This window comes from Lepisosteus platostomus, unplaced genomic scaffold (assembly GCF_059453375.1).
Source record: "Lepisosteus platostomus isolate fLepPlt1 unplaced genomic scaffold, fLepPlt1.hap1 Scaffold_46_H1, whole genome shotgun sequence".
NCBI classification, from domain to species: Eukaryota; Metazoa; Chordata; class Actinopteri; order Semionotiformes; family Lepisosteidae; genus Lepisosteus; species Lepisosteus platostomus.
This window is the reverse complement of record NW_028291666.1, coordinates 502,348-518,269: the sequence shown is the minus strand read 5'-3', so window position 1 is coordinate 518,269 and position 15,922 is coordinate 502,348. Positions and strand designations below refer to the sequence as shown.

The following is a 15,922-nucleotide window of genomic DNA, read 5'->3' as shown; positions in this document are numbered from 1 at the left end:
TTGCTCAATGCATGGTGTACGTACTGCATAGATGTGTCTTGAGAATGAGGAATGGGCCCCTGAGACGGTCATTTACCTGTTTCACAAATGATCGTATTTTACTAGAGATTCTGTTTGGGATTCAGATGTGCATTCGGACAGCAATCCCTTTCAAGAAATGATACGTTCTGGATGGGGTCAAAGGTGCTGGAACACTGTATTTAGGATGTGTTTGCAGTGATTGTGTGTCTCCTGCTTCAACGCAGTGATATATAGATGTGCTCCTGTAATTTATTGGTACAAGCCCAGGGCAGTAAGCAGTCTGAGGATTTATTTCCAGACGGCATAGAGCAGTGAAGCAGTGAAGTAGTGCAACACACTGGTTCATTATATTATTAGAATCTATTCTACTTAAATTATTACATTATACACAATTTGAGTTCATTTTAAAAAGTAAAAGGTAATGAAAGGAATGCATTTTCATAAGAAAGATAATACCGATATGCATGTGATAATCTTCCTTATATCATGTAGTGTGTCATTTGGACACTTTATGGGCTTGAAATACAAAGAAAATCATGTTCTATGGTACAAGATAAATACAAAACGTAAGCTTTTATTTTTATTAGATTTGTTTATAAAGCATAAGCAATCATTTATTACATTAATATATGTGAAAATGACATTTTAGCATCATAATATTACATAAAGGTCTCTAGCTTCAACACAGTGATATATATATATGCTCAGTGATTTATTGGTACATGCCCAGGTCAATAATCAGAATGAGGATTTATTTCCAGACGGGCTACAGGTAGTGTTGTGAAATACTTCAACACACTGGATAAAAACCAAAGAAATGAAGATATGTAGCAATCACATTGTAACAGGGGTGACAGTGACAGTGACTTAATGCTTATACTAGTGGACTTTTGGTACCTTTAGGGTACGGAGCGAGCCGCAGGGAAGGCTCGCTCCGTGCGCACACGTCCTTTCGATGCCAGTCCAACAAGTGCTCCGCATTAGCTGCGTCGGGGCTCCGGCGTGTCGCACCTCACCTCACCTCGCACTGCCCCCTCCTTGAATGTCTGCCGCTGGGCATGCCCTGCTCTCCTCCGCCTTATCTTATCGCGTGTGAGCACCGACAATGGCCACAATGCCGGGGAATGGCACCTGTAAAGTGTTAATTGGGGCACAGGAACAGCCCGTCTCGTCTCGGGGGGGGCGGCTTCAGAGACAATACAGCAAACACAGCGGGGCGGGGGAAGAAGACGACACCACACATGCGGGTACATTCAGCTCCGGCGGGAACGAGACATTTGTCGGTCTTTTCAAGTGCCAAGAGCCGAGCAATCCTTCACTTGTATCGTTTCTCCCCGGTGACTAGATCTGGCCCTGCGACTCTCGACTGGGCTCACCCCCGGGGCAGCCCAGCAGGTGTGAGCCTGGCCGGCACCCGGATGGGAGATTCCACCCCGGAAAAGCTCCGGTTGCTGCTGCTCCTGCAAGAGGTGTGACTGGGACCAGTAGGGAGCGTTCACCCTGCGGGCTGTGTGGCTCTCTTACGCCCCAGCCTCCTGATGGCGACACTCTGCTGCACAAACAGGCGCCGTCCTTCGGGGGAGGCGTCAAACCGAGGTCCCGACCCTCCTTGGTCATTAGGAAACCCCAGGGTGTCTCTCAAAAAGAGACGCCGGGGGTGTCCCTCTGGTGTTAGTGCTCCCCTTTACCCATCAGTCGGGGTCTCCTCCTAATCCCCGTCTCACCTGTAACAATCAATGACGAGGCCCCCCTGTCCGTGAGATTTAGTACTCGCGCAAGAGACCGGGGGAAGAGCGCGAACGCGGTCCCCCGCCCCCCACAAAGTGCGCGCTCCGGGTTCCCTCTCGGGGCCCTGCAACACAGCGGAAGGGCAGCGAGAAGGAGCCTCTTGCTCTGACGGCGCAAGGCCACAAGAGGGCGGAGGCGCCGCGCGCCCGGCCGACGTGTTGGACCGGTGCGCTTTACGTGCTGAAATAAACACGCGAAAGCCCCGAAATGTTTCCAGAGTGCTGTGCACTGGAGGTTTTTGTCTGGTGAAGACTTGCCTGGTGCTCCTCCGTGCAGATTGTTTGTCCTCCTCCAGTGCGGGACGAGCCAACACAAGGGAGCGCATTCGCCAACATCCAGGCACGCAATGCGATTTGGAAAGCAGCTCCTTTCCAAAGAGTTGCACACGAACGATCCTTCAGTCCCGCTCGGGGGGCACGGAGCCCCCGCCACACACAGCTTCAAGTAGCGAGTCAGGCGCCGGGGCTTTCGCTTACGGCCACACCACCCTGAACAAGCCTGATCTCGTCTGATCTCGGAAGCTAAGCAGGGTCGGGCCTGGTTAGTACTTGGATGGGAGTCCGCCTGGGAATACCAGGTGCTGTAAGCTTTTGCTCTCCCGGCCAGCAGGGGTCGCCGTTGGTGCCGTAGGCTTTGGGAGGAAAACCTGCAGGATGGAAAGGTGATCTATAGCCTCATCTCTAGAGATGTTTTGTTGCTGTGGCATGTGTGTGACCCATATTAAAAAAAAAAAACCAGTCTGTAAAACGAATATCGAAGCTGCCTCTAAATCTGCAAATGAAGATGAGTTGATAATCTTCTGGCCCGTACGGGGCTTGAACCCGTGACCTTGGCGTTATTAGCACCACGCTCTAACCAACTGAGCTAACCGGCCTCACGACAATACTCCTCTCTGTGCTGCAAAAAATCAAACTCAGGGAATTTCTTTTGCCCTCCTTTGAATAGAAAGCCGTGTAATTCAGTGTACGGGCTTTCTCGTGCAGTTTCATGGTTCTTGTAACCCAAATCCTGCATTGGCCTGAAGTGCCCCCCCATTTCACAGCATTTTTCAGCTGATTTAAAATGTACCTAAAGGAGAAGCATTATTGAAGACCATCAATTACCAAGAGCTTTTGTCAAAGGTTTTGGTGGTCATTTTGAATGACCACAGAGCGCTGTGACCTCGGTTTTACATCTCATCCAAAAGTCAGCGCCCTTTTACAACACAGCATCTCCGTCACTATACTGGGGCATTGGGACCCGCACAGACCTCAGGGTGAGCGCCCCCCCGCCGGCACCATTAACACCGCTTCCAGCTGGAAGCTTTGTTTTTCCCTGTAGCTCACCCTCATCCGGGTACTGACCTGGCTCACACCTGCTTAGCTTCAGTGGGTTTTCAGTTGCGAGTTGCAAGGGGATGCAAGTGATGGAGCCGCTTGCTGCAAAAGCCACTGCATTGGCCGGGAATCGAACCCGAGCCTCCCGCGTGGCAGGCGAGAATTCTACCACTGAACCACCAATGCTCAGTGCCTGGGCCTTCAAAAAAAGACGCTTTTTTGGTGCTCTGTGCAAACCGCGTCGACATCCGCTTCCAGCTGCAAAATGCCATTCACGGACGCTGAAGAACTTATTTCCAAGGCAGCGGGTACAAGCGATTGGGCGTTTTAAAACCACCAGGAACAGCAAAGAGGCGCGCTTCTTTGCTTGCGCCGAAACACACCGACTGGAGGCGGACAACGTAGTCGGCAGGATTCGAACCTGCGCGGGGAGACCCCAATGGATTTCTAGTCCATCGCCTTAACCACTCGGCCACGACTACACCAAGCCTCACCGCCCCTGCGTTCTTGCTACAATCTTACCTGGATCAAGAGGCGCCGGCGGAAGCCTATTTCAAAGTCGTTCTCCGTTTCAAAAAAACATTTCCAAAATACAAGCCTTGCAGACAGACACGCCTCAGAGGACTTAAGGGTGGCTTCATGTCGGAATGATAAAGTCTCCCCGTCCGGACATGAAAATGCCACTTTGTTACACACAAAAAAAGAATCAACAACAGAGAAATGCCCACAAGCATTTGAAAAGCCGCACCACGTCGCACTTGAAATAGCTCTTACATTAGTGGTAGACGCAGGAATCGCCTTTTTATTTACGCTCTTACCAACGCGATGGAAAGCAAAACAAAGCAAAGCAGAGCAAAACAAAACGAACAAACGAAAACCCTCACGTCCCACACTTGCATATAAGGCCATTACGTGCCCAAGCGGTATTGTATGTCATCCTAGCACTGCAGCCCGGGGCGTACGGTATATGGGAACGAGCACACGCCACGAATCGTCTCGAATCACTCCCTACAGCTGTAAGGCACCTTGAAGCGTGCACCCCCAACATTCTTCTTTGCGCATCTGTGAAAGGTAAACTCTTGAGCAAACTCTGAACCAGCTCTAAGGAAACTAATCCGATTAGACGTTACTTTGACTCATCTTTTTACGCTCAGTGCTGGATTGCTCAAACTCCAGCTAGGTTTAGGGTTAGCATTCCCACGCTACTTAGACACTTTGTTTACGCTCAGTGCTGGATTTTGGGAACTTCAGGACGAGTGGGAATTTTCTCCTAACTGTCCATTCTGTTTTGTTTTGGAGACTCTTGGCTGCCTGTGTTGTTCAGTGCAGCCAGCGTGAAGGAAACATTTTCCAAAACTGTGTCAGCTCAAAAGTTGTAAGAAAACCTCTCCAGCTGCTTTAACTCTCTTCATTATTGTCATTTAATGTGACACTCGATGTATAACTGGAGCCTCACATATGCAAATGGTGAGGCTCCAGTTCGACACCCAGTTCGACACCACTTTACAGTATATGACAAAAGCATGGCAGACTGTGCCGGACCGGCAGATAACTTCCGCTTATTTTTACCATATTAAACATTGGAAATCCAACCACTTGCATTTGTGACACTTGATTTTGGCTCCACCTAAGACACTCTTAAAACTTCAAACACTTTTCTCTTCTCCCGCAACACTCTTGTCTGTCGGCACTATGTGGCAGCGTTGCATGACAACCCATCTCATCACGGAAAGGCACCTAACAGCTTTGGTAAGAGAGTAGAATTACCTGAAGAACTGCTTTCCATGGAAGCAGGACCAAGCGATGTAGCATTTTTATAGTACCAGGAAAGGAGAAGCAGCACTTCGCCTTTGCCGCACAGGCACAAGGCGACATGTGGCAGACGCCGTAGTCGGCAGGATTCGAACCTGAGCGGGGAGTCCCCATAGGATTTCAAGTCCATCGCCTTAACTACTCGACCACGACTACAGCGAGCTCACCGCCACCGCATTCCTCCTATAATCTAACACGGAGTGCGAGGTGGCTGCGGAAACTTTTTTAAAGTCGCTCTCCGTTAAAAACAAAATACCTTTCGCAAGATACATGCCGGCAGACAGACACGCCTCAGAGGGTTTAAGGCTGGCTTCACGTTCAAATGATAAAGTCTCCCCGTCCGGATGTCAAAATGCAACTTTGGCAGACAGAAAAAACATCAACAAACCACAAATGTGGACAAGGATTTTACAAGCTGCATCACACTGCACTTTCCAAAGCATTTACATTCCTGTTAGACGCAGGAATTGCCTTTGATTTGCGCGCTTACGAACGCCATGGAAAACGAAACAAAACTAAAGCCCTCAGCTCCTACACTTGATTATAATGCCGTTACGTGTCGAAGCAGGAATTTACGTCATCCTACCACTGCAACACGGGGAATAGAGGGAAATGAGCACACGCTACGTACGTCTCAATCACGCCCTAGAGTCATAAGGCGCATTGAAGGGTGCACCCCCATCATTAATCGTTGCGCCTCTGTGAAAGGAAAGCTCTTGAGCAGTCTTTGAAACAGCTCGGATGAAACACTTGATTGCTTCCATGTGCATCTGGAGCCCATTTCTTATTTTCACTTCACGCCGCCCAAAGCATTTCTAAAACATGAGATTCGCGTTTGGGAATGCGCCCTGCCCTACGAATAAAACAGGTCTACGGGTCTGAAACCTCCTCCACGGAAAACAGTTCTGTTGCGCTTTTGATTAAAGGGAGATTCGCTGTTCTTACTTTTTGATGACATAACACCCAAAGGGGCTTCTTTGGAGCTGGATTCCAACCAGCATCCTAAAGTTTCTTGGCGGTATCCTTTACAGTCCTCTGTTCGGTCGACAAGGGACAGAAGGGGGCAGCTTTCCTAACACACACAGTGCAATGTACTGTAGTGTTCCCGTTCATTGAATTCGCAGTTCTGCATCAGACCTCTAACTCGTTTCCTTAGCTTGGATTTAAGCCATGAAGCAGGCTTCTAGTGTATAAACGTCTAGAGGAATCACAAACTAATTGAGAGGCCATCATCCCAGGGGGAACTGACAAAGTCTATCCCTAAACACCTAGCGCAGTCTCTCGAGAGACTGTCAAAAATCGCTTTCTCCGTTTGCGTTGCAAGTAAGTGAAAACACAGTCTCAAACCAGAGCCACTTGGGAGCAGCGGCACGTAAATACTGTTACTGTCACTGCTCGATACTGACATTAGCCTACTATACCATGTTCAGCCACCGCTAGGAAATGTACGGCTCTAGTACCGGAGCAAACAACAGGAGGGCCAAAGGCGCACAGGCACACGTGTCAGACATGGAGAGCGACAAGGATGGGATTCAACCCCATGTGTGTGGAGCACAACGGATTAGCAGTCCATCGCCTTAACCACTCGGCCAACTCATCAACGAAACTGGGCTGTCCTGACATGGGTTGGCGCACTCCAGTTGATCTTTTTCTTTTTTTTCCCTCATACTCGAGGGTCATTTTCCTGTTCCACATGCGATTTCAACATTTTCCTTGGGAGATGTCAAGCCAGCAAGCCACTGCTGTGGTTCAGTGGCCAGTGTGGAGTTCAGTGGCCCTGTTGTACACAGAAAGCACATTGAGCTCCTTGGACATGAAAAGTTCCAGATAAAAGCCATTTGTCATCCTTTCTCTTGGTGTCGATGTTGCTATTGTATGTAAAGGTGGCAACTTGCTCAGCGAGCAGGCGGAGCACACACCGAATGCAGATGTGTCTGAGTGGTGTGTCCAAGTGGCTGCAAAAGGACAGCACTCCTGGGGTGCCGTGGCTTAGTTGGTTAAAGCGCCTGTCTAGTAAACAGAAAATCCTGGGTCCGAATCCCAGCGGTGCCTTTTTTTGTTCTGTGTTCTCGAACAGAACTGGTCAGTATGGACAACCGCATACGTCTAGACTTAATTAAATGCAAGTATTCATTTCCTGTCTTGAACGACTTGTTTTTCTTAAAATGGATGCAACTTGCAAAACATGAAATACAAACCTCGCTAATCAGCGCTCACGGCTGGCAAAAAAAAAAGAAGTCAGCAATGTTTTTTTCTTTAACCTTAAGCCTGCTAATGGAGAAGAAACTAGTCGCCACATCACATACATCCGTTTTAACGATAAGAAGGTAACAACTATCCTCACTCCAGAGTAAATCTCACGTTGAGGGCATATTTTTTTCCACTTTACCATGAGTCGGGCTCAGCTGCAGAGAGGCGAGAGCAGAGCAATGAGGTCAGGGGGACAGGGGAGTCACACGCTGGCGGTTTGAACACGCGGAAGATCACTGAGGGATCCACAGTATGTGGACCCTCCATGCGCCATCATTCCACACTCCAGACTCTGAATCCTGCCATCCGAGTTAAGATCTCGGCGGAACCGGAGGCGCAGTTCTTTCTTAAAACGTAATCTGGTGAGCATTTCTAGAATCGTACTTGTATAGATGCAGCCTTTAATGTGTTGCTAGGTTAAAATTTATGACTTCTTGAACTTCAGTAGGCAACTGCCCTCTTGATTTCGGATTTAATTTATTTATTACAGGGGCGCTTTTATGATGACAGAGTCATGTTCAGGTACTTTGCTTGATGGAGGAAGCTCATTTCGGACTCTGTGATCTGCTCACCTGGAAAGGTCTGCTGTACTACTACAAGAGAGAAGTAGAGTCTGGAGGAAGGGACAATTTTATGATGCTTTGGAAGGTAATGTTTTTTTTTTCTTTGAAATCGAAATGAATCAGAATATCAGTGCAAAAGACAAACTCTTGGTTTGGTTTAAAGAGATATGGTTTTAAAACAGACAAAATGTAGAAAACAGGTGTTTCTCACTTTTGGAAAAGAATGGACCGGGGGTAATATTTTACTAGTTGCAGTGCTAAGCTCACTGGGTTACAGTCCTGCAGTGTTACACCAGGGCCAGTGGTGCAATGGATAATGTGTCTGACTATGGATTAGGAGTTTGGAGGTTTGACTCCTGCCTGGCGCTGGTTGTTTTTAAACACATCAGCCTACTCCCTAAGTAGCCTGTGCTACTTACTGCATTGTAATCGTACCCAGTAAGAGATTTCCTTCATGTAAATGAACTGCACCTGACAGCTTTAGAAAAACACCTGGGCTCAGTACGGTGCTGAGAGCTCAAGTTGTGTATAATGTAATAATTTAGGTAGAATAGATTCTAATAATATAATGATCCAGTGTGCTGCACTACTTCACTGTTTCACTGCTCTATGCCGTCTGGAAATAAATCCTCAGACTACTTACTGCCCTGGGCATGTACCAATAAATTACAGGAGCACATCTATATATCACTGCGTTGAAGCAGGAGACACAATCACTGCAAACACATCCTAAATACAGTGTTCCAGCACCTTTGACCTCATCCAGAACGTATCATTTCTTGAAAGGAATTGCTGTCCGAATGCACATCTGAATCCCAAACAGAATCTCTAGTAAAATACGATCATTTGTGAAACAGGTAAATGTCTTAGGGGCCCATTCCTCATTCTCAAGACACATGTATGCAGTACGTACACCATGCATTGAGCAATAGGGATTAAAGACACCACAGGTAAGGTTAGAAGACATTCTGACTATATTCTAAAATTTTGGACTCATATTCTTATGATGGCAGACATGATGCTGTGTTTAAAACCGGGGTTAATGGACATTATATGACTGTCAATTCTGTTTTGTTTTGGAGACTCTTGGCTGCCTATGTGGTACAGTGCAGCGTGAAGAAAACATTTTCCAAAACTGTGTCAGCTCAAAAGTTGTAAGAAAACCTTTCCAGCTGCTTTAACTCTCTTCATTTTTGTCATTTAATTGTCTGTCGGCACTATGTAGCAGCATTGCATGACAACCCATCTCACCACGGAAAGGAACCTAACAGCTTTTGTAAGAGAGGAGAAAAGGACCTGGCCCGTACAGGACTCGAACCCACAACCTTGGTGTTATTAGCTCTAACCAACTGAGCTAACCAGCCTCACGACAGCAATCCTCTCTGTGCTGCAAAAAATCGAACTCAGGGAATTTCTTTTGCCCTCCTTTGAATTGAAAGCCGTGTAATTCAGTGTACGGGCTTTCTCGTGCAGTTTTATAGTTCTTGTAACCCAAATCCTACACTGGCGTGAAGTGACCCCCCATTTCACAGCATTTTTCAGCTGATTTAAAATGTACCTAAAGGAGAAGCATTATTGAAGACCATCAATTACCAAGAGCTTTTGTCAAAGGTTTTGGTGGTCATTTTTAATGACCACAGAGCGCTGTGACCTCGGTTTTACATCTCATCCAAGAGACAGCGCCCTTTTACAACACAGCGTCTCCGTCACTATGCTGGGGGATTGGGACCCGCACAGACCTCAGGGTGAGCGCCCCCCCACCGGCACCATTAACACCGCTTCCAGCTGGAAACTTTGTTTTTCCCTGTAGCTCACCCTCATCCGGGTACTGACCTGGCTAACACCTGTTTTGCTTCAGTGGGTTTTCAGTTGCGAGTTGCAAGGGGATGCAAGTGATGGAGCCACTCGCTGCAAAAGCCACTGCTTTGGCTGGGAATCGAACCAGAGCTTCCCGCATGGGAAGCGAGAATTCTACCACTGAACCAACAATGCTCACTGCCCAGTCCTTCAAAAAAGACGTTTTTTTGGTGCTCTGTTAAAAAAGCGTCGACATTACCTCTTTCAAAAGGCTTCACTTTCCTAGTCACATTCCAAGGCTCATTGAACCCGGGCTGTTTCCTCCAGCGGTATAGTATTGCAGTTAGACAGCACGATGCCTGCAAGACTATGTCACGCTCTGACGAGAAAAGTTTTCAACTAGCAATAATCGTGCCTCGGCTAAACCTCACAGGCTACGATACTGCCACTGCACAAAGCTGACGGTTGCCAGGCAACCGCGGGGATCCTATGGAAATCGTTATCAATCGTCTCATGGCATGTCGTTGCTGTAACGCTTCATATTTGCGGCCGGACACTTCCCGCCTCCCAGAGGAAAGAGCGCCAATCAGACAGGCGGAGACCGAGGACTCGCAGAGCAGATGGCCACAGTCGCCGTAATAAGAGCGATTGTGAGCGGTTTTGTTTTCTCTCTTTGACCAGCCCAGCTGCGCCCCACCCGAAGGCAGGGAAGCACAAAAATTGTATGGAACTCATTCATGCTCCTTTACTTGGAAATCTTTAGTAAAAGGCAAAAGATTTGTACGAGATGAAGAGAAACCAGAGTGCGTGGCTGGACAGCTGCAGGAGCCCAGGCCGCCTTCAAGGCCTCTGCCCTGCCGGTCGTGGTTGGCAATGCACCTGGCCTTACAAACGAGCCAGTGGGGCCCGTTCAGCTCCGGGCTCATCGCCTGCGGCTCTCGGCTTACCTGGCAGGGGAGATACCTTGATCAGCCTGTAGTTGGAGTAGTTGGATTGTTTTCTTGTTTTGTTTTGCGCGCTTACGAACGCCATGGAAAACGAAACAAAACTAAAGCCCTCGGCTCCTCCACTTGATTATAATCCCGTTACGTGTCGAAGCAGGAATTTACGTCATCCTACCACTGTAACACGGGGAATAGAGGGAAATGAGCACAAGCTACGAATTGTCTCAATCACTCCCTACAGTAGTAAGACGCCTGGAAGCGTGCACCCCCATCATTAATCTTTGCGCATCTGTGCAAGGTAAACTCTGGAGCAGTCTCTGAAACTGCTCAAAGGAAACACGTGATTGATTCCATGTGCATCTGGGGTTCATTTCTTATTTACATTTAATTCAAGGGAAAGGCTTGGGTCAGTTTCAGACGGCCTCCAACAGCGAGATTCAAGCGCCCCACCTTCAGCCCAATCTGCGCCGCCAGAACGCCAACGGCTCCTCTGGTCTCCGGGGTGCGGTTGTGACCCCGTAACCTAAAGTGTTGGTGGCAGACAAATGGAGACTAACAGGTGATGTCCTAGGACATGACTACATTGTGACACTCGGTGGGGATGGTGACCATTGCTTGGAAAAGAGTGCGAGGCCCCTTTAGAAAAACATTTTGTTAACAGGCATTCTGCCTCAGCCTAAACACCTATAGCTTGCAAAGCGCATGCTATTAGACAGGCACCTCTGCAAGACCTTAAGAGTCTCTTAAACTAGTGATAGTAAGGTGTTCCCAATGGGCGATGTTTGGCTTTCAAATCATCTCTCTGTGGAAGCGCCGAGATGCAGCTGTTTAAGGCTTAGAAGCAGCTGACTGTTTCACTACCTAGCTGATTACTGTCAGTCAGGGAGCTCAGAGGTGAAAAGCCTGTCTGAGAGACAATTCGCCGTCAATCAGTTCAATATGTTCCGTACCAGCTCGGCGCACCTGAGATCATCTTGGTAGCCGTGTAGCTCAGATGAGTGAGAGCGTGTGTGTGTGTACCACCGTGATTGGATGCCGGTCCTTCTCAGGTCACAGTAAACCTTCTGCTGCCTAACTTTCCTAATTTTGGGGATCCCTTTGAAAAAGCAAAGGAAAAAAAAAACTGGCTCTTCATCAGCGTGATTGACCCAACCCAGTGTGCCCCAGTGGCCTAATGGATAAGGCACTGGCCTCCTAAGCCAGGGATTGTGGGTTCGAGTCCCATCTGGGGTGCTCCTGTCCCTTTTTGAGTGTACAAATGTCCTTGTGATTTGTGAAGCTGCAACCCCACCTTACTCAGTGAGCGTCTCTGCTTTTCTCTCACATACAGTTGGGAGAAAAACTTTTGTAAACAGCCCTTTGGAATGATGTGGATTTCTGCATGAATGGCTCCTAACATGTGATCTTATCTTTATCTAAGTCATAATAATTAATAAAGAGAGTCTGATTTAACAAACAACACACGCCCAACATTTGACATTGCTGTTTCTTTATTGACCAAATGGTTTAAACAATCAAGGTCATTGATGGAAAAAGTACGTGAACCCTTATATTAAGGAGCTAGTGGAACCTCCTTTATGACAAAAACCTCAACCCCCACTTTCTGTAGCGGCTGGTCAGACCTGAGCAGCGGTTAGGAGGTATTTTGGCCTATTCCTCTATGAAAAACTGTTTCAGTTCATGTATATTTTTGGGATGTCTTGCACTGAACGGCCTGCTTCAGATCACGGCACAGCACTTCAATGTTCTCCTGTTCAGATTTCTTCTTATGGTGGACTCATAAACACAGACATAAGACAAAGTCAACCACCTGTTCGCTAGATCCCATCCCCACTCAGCTAGTCAAAGATTCCCTCGAAGGACTGGCAGGACCTATAATTAGTATGATGAATGCATCGCTTGCGTCAGGCGTTGTACCTGATCAATTTAAGGTAGCGGTTGTTAGACCGCTCCTTAAGAAGTCAAATTTGGATCCACAAGTTCTTAACAACTACAGGCCTGTCTCAAAGGTCCCATTTCAATCTAAAAGTCTTGGGAGAATAGTTGTTGCCCAACGTCAATCGTATCTGGATTCAAATAATATACTTGAGAAATTTCAGTCTGGTTTCTGAAACTGCATTAACAAGAGTCGTAAATGATATTCTCTTAGCTACTGATGCGGGGAATGCAACAGTGCTTGTGCTTCTAGATCTTAGAGCTGCCTTTGACACGGTTGACCTCTCTGTTTTGTTACACAGGCTTGAGTTTGAGGTTGGCTTATCTGGAACCGTCCTTCAGTGGTTTACTTCACATTTAACTCATCGTTTTCATTATGTTCAAATATCTAATAATTGTACTGCTTCATCAATGTCACCAGTTCAATTTGGGGTACCAGAAGATCAGTGCTGGGACCAATATTGCTCTCTCTCTCTACATGCTGCTGCTAGGTAGGATAATATGAAAAAATAATATGAACTTTCATTCATATGCTGATGACACTCAAATAAACATTTTGTTTACACCAAACGACAACTCTTCTATTATCAGTTTAGTTAAATGCATTAAGGAAGGAAATACTTGGATGTGTGAAAACTTTTTGTTACTCAACTCTGAGAAAAATGAGGATCTGTTGATCGGAGGCAACAATACTGATAGGACTACTATAACTTCAGCACTTAACTCAGAGGATTTAAACATTTGCCTCAAAGAGACAGCACGTAACCTAGGCGGCATATTAGACACAAGGCTCTTAACAACTTGCATTGTTAAGTGCCTTGGGACAACCTTGTTGTGAAAGGCGCTATATAGAAATACATTGATTTGAATTGAATTGACAATGTAAAATGTTGTGTGTTGTTTGTTAAACAAGACTGTCTTTATTTATCAAAAAATAAAAGGAATTTGCTAGGAATGCAAACGTTTGGTTGCGCTTCTTCATGCTGCATCGTCGGCATGAGTGGAGCTTTTTAAACATCTGTACTTACTGTGCCCCATAAGAAATCGTTTGTCCCCGTTCAAAAGAGATTGTGCGATGTCCTGCAGTGTTCGCAAAGCAAACCTTTGACAGTTTGAAAAGAGGAATTTATTCTGCTTCCTGTGTGTGCAGTAGTTACAAAGTTGAACGTCTTTACACGATTTGCTGCAGTTTTCAGTGGGCGGGCTTTGTCAGATGGCTTGGAAAAACGCACTGTGTTTCGGCTTGGGAAACATCATGAGAAGTGTCCTGCATGTTTTCTGTGTATAGCTGTCTTTTAACGCATACAGAATTCATTCGAAATCATTGATTTCTCCAATTAACAAGGGTCCCTTAAAGGATGAGTCAAAGTAACGTCTAATCGGATTAGTTTCCTTAGAGCTGGTTCAGAGTTTCCTCAAGAGTTTACCTTACACAGATGCGCAAAGAAGAATGTTGGGGGTGCACGCTTCAAGGTGCCTTACAGCTGTAGGGAGTGATTCGAGATGATTCGTGGCGTGTGCTCGTTCCCATATACCGTACGCCCCGGGGTGCAGTGCTAGGATGACGTACAATACCGCTTGGGCACATAACGGCGTTATATGCAAGTGCGGGACGTGAGGGTTTTCGTTTGTTCATTTTGTTTTGCTCTGCTTTGCTTTGTTTCATGGTCAAGAGGCGTAAGGTAAGTCGTAATCCAGGGAGAACACTGGTGGCAAACAGTCCAAGGTGAGAGGCGAGGTCCAAAGTCAAAAAGGCAGAAGGGGAGTCCAATATCCAGAATAAACGAGGTAATGGAAAAAACGCCAGGTAGAGCTCTCAAGGAGTAGACTCAATACCAGCGGGAAGCAGGTAAAGATGGTAAAAATAGCACTGCGTACCGCACGGTGGAGTGTGTGCAGGTGGGTTAACTCGTGCGGCGGCGTTTGTTAATAATCACCCGCTGCTGGTGCTGTTTAGATTGCTTAAGAGTTGGTCTTAACTGCCTGGCGGTCATGACAAGCTCCTCTTTAAGCTGTGGTTTAGTTTTGCATTCATGTGTTTCTAGAGCAGTTATTTATGGGGGTGGGTGGGTCTTTCACAGAGGCTCAGGACAAATCCCCTGCATGAAAGTCTACTGTGTGCGTTCAAACAGTCACAGGTCAAGAGCCAGGCAGGAGGACAATGGACAGAAGAAGCAACGAACTAAAAATAAAAGAACGAATATGAAAAAGCCACCATCTTTTTCTTTTTGACATTTTCCGACTTTCATGCAAGCCAGGACAAAGTTGCTCGTAGCTACTTGTGGATTCAAATACTCTATCGAGTGCTTTGATGAGTTTTTGCAATTTGATTGTCGTCCTGTCAGCCTGTTTCTGTTTTTCTTTTCAATCTAGTGATGGAAAGTAAGAGGGAAATGATGGAGCAATCAATAACTGCTCCGGAAAAATGGCAGAAAGAAATGGCCCGTCACTAAGGACATTTGTGAAGCAGAGGAGTGACATCACCACAAAGGCGACACATTCTGCTGATGGTTTTGGTGAATAATGATTGAGGCGCGTTAAGAGAAAGGTAGCTGTGTCAGCATGCGTAGGCTGCAAAGGATAAAGCAAAGGTTTACTCCATGCTGAAAAGAGAAGAAAAGAAGCACAACGTTTCGGCTGTGGAGTCTTCTGTGCCATCTTCTTTAGCGATGGTGATGATGTTTACATTGGAAAAACTGAGACACGCATACTGGAGGGGCTTGAACCACCAACTTTTCAGCACCACAGAGTCTGACAGTCTTTTGTGCGCCCTACATTTGCAGGTTTATGGTCAAAGAAAACAATCACTTGCGCTTCTTGCAGCCGGCAATCTTTTTCCACTGACAACCAAGAAATGGATTTCATCTTTCACAAGCTGTATGGATTTCTTCAAAAACAAGTTATTCCAGAAAGGAAATGAATTCTTGCATTAAACTGAACCAAGCTGTACATGTTTGTCTGAAATGAGACATTCGGCACAACAAGACACGGAGAGAGGCACCGCTGGTATTCAGACCAGGGATCGCCTGCTTACTAGGCAGGCACTTTAAGCCACTAGGGAACAGCGCCAGCGGAGCACCGCGCTTTTACAGACACTTGGATTTGGGTTTTTTTCATTTATGTTTGTGGACCTTCACCATTTGAGGAAGTGAGTTAGATAAGAAAGTTACAGGTATGGTGAGCAATGACTAACAAAGGCACGTACTGCATATTCCTTACAGAAGAGTAAGCAATTTGTTCTAAAAAACACCGGCTAAAGTCCAACATCGTTAGCAATCTTATTACTTAAATAGAATAAACATCAATAAACTGTAAGGTGCTGGTACATGCGAGTAGATTTGATCTTCTATTAAACAAAAATGCAATTACAGCTCTAAAAAGGTCAACCTAGACTTCTGTAACAGATCTGTTCAGGTCATCGCTGTTCCTCTGACCTTGTGAGTCTTTGGAATTTTAAAAGTGTATTTTGCTTGCCTTTCATGTGGTCTGTGTACAA

General features: G+C 46.5%; 6 non-coding genes and 1 pseudogene across 6 annotated transcripts; 2 read left to right on the top strand and 5 right to left on the bottom strand.

The window, feature by feature from the left end:
• The first annotated feature begins 2,279 nt into the window (after window positions 1-2,279).
• On the top strand, window positions 2,280-2,398 carry LOC148633675 (5S ribosomal RNA). The gene has a single exon (XR_015933901.1). It is a non-coding gene; the product is annotated as a 5S ribosomal RNA (ribosomal RNA).
• Window positions 2,399-2,609: 211 nt separating this feature from the next.
• On the bottom strand, window positions 2,610-2,683 carry trnai-aau (transfer RNA isoleucine (anticodon AAU)). The gene has a single exon. It is a non-coding gene; the product is annotated as a tRNA-Ile (tRNA).
• A 557-nt stretch (window positions 2,684-3,240) lies between these two features.
• On the bottom strand, window positions 3,241-3,311 carry trnag-gcc (transfer RNA glycine (anticodon GCC)). Its single transcript has one exon. It is a non-coding gene; the product is annotated as a tRNA-Gly (tRNA).
• A 214-nt stretch (window positions 3,312-3,525) lies between these two features.
• On the bottom strand, window positions 3,526-3,607 carry trnas-aga (transfer RNA serine (anticodon AGA)). The gene has a single exon. It is a non-coding gene; the product is annotated as a tRNA-Ser (tRNA).
• A 6,320-nt stretch (window positions 3,608-9,927) lies between these two features.
• Window positions 9,928-10,007, bottom strand: LOC148633671 (U4 spliceosomal RNA; annotated as a pseudogene).
• Window positions 10,008-10,237: 230 nt separating this feature from the next.
• LOC148633670 (U5 spliceosomal RNA) lies at window positions 10,238-10,354 on the bottom strand. The gene has a single exon (XR_015933920.1). It is a non-coding gene; the product is annotated as a U5 spliceosomal RNA (small nuclear RNA).
• A 1,297-nt stretch (window positions 10,355-11,651) lies between these two features.
• On the top strand, window positions 11,652-11,724 carry trnar-ccu (transfer RNA arginine (anticodon CCU)). The gene has a single exon. It is a non-coding gene; the product is annotated as a tRNA-Arg (tRNA).
• The last annotated feature ends 4,198 nt before the right edge of the window (window positions 11,725-15,922 follow it).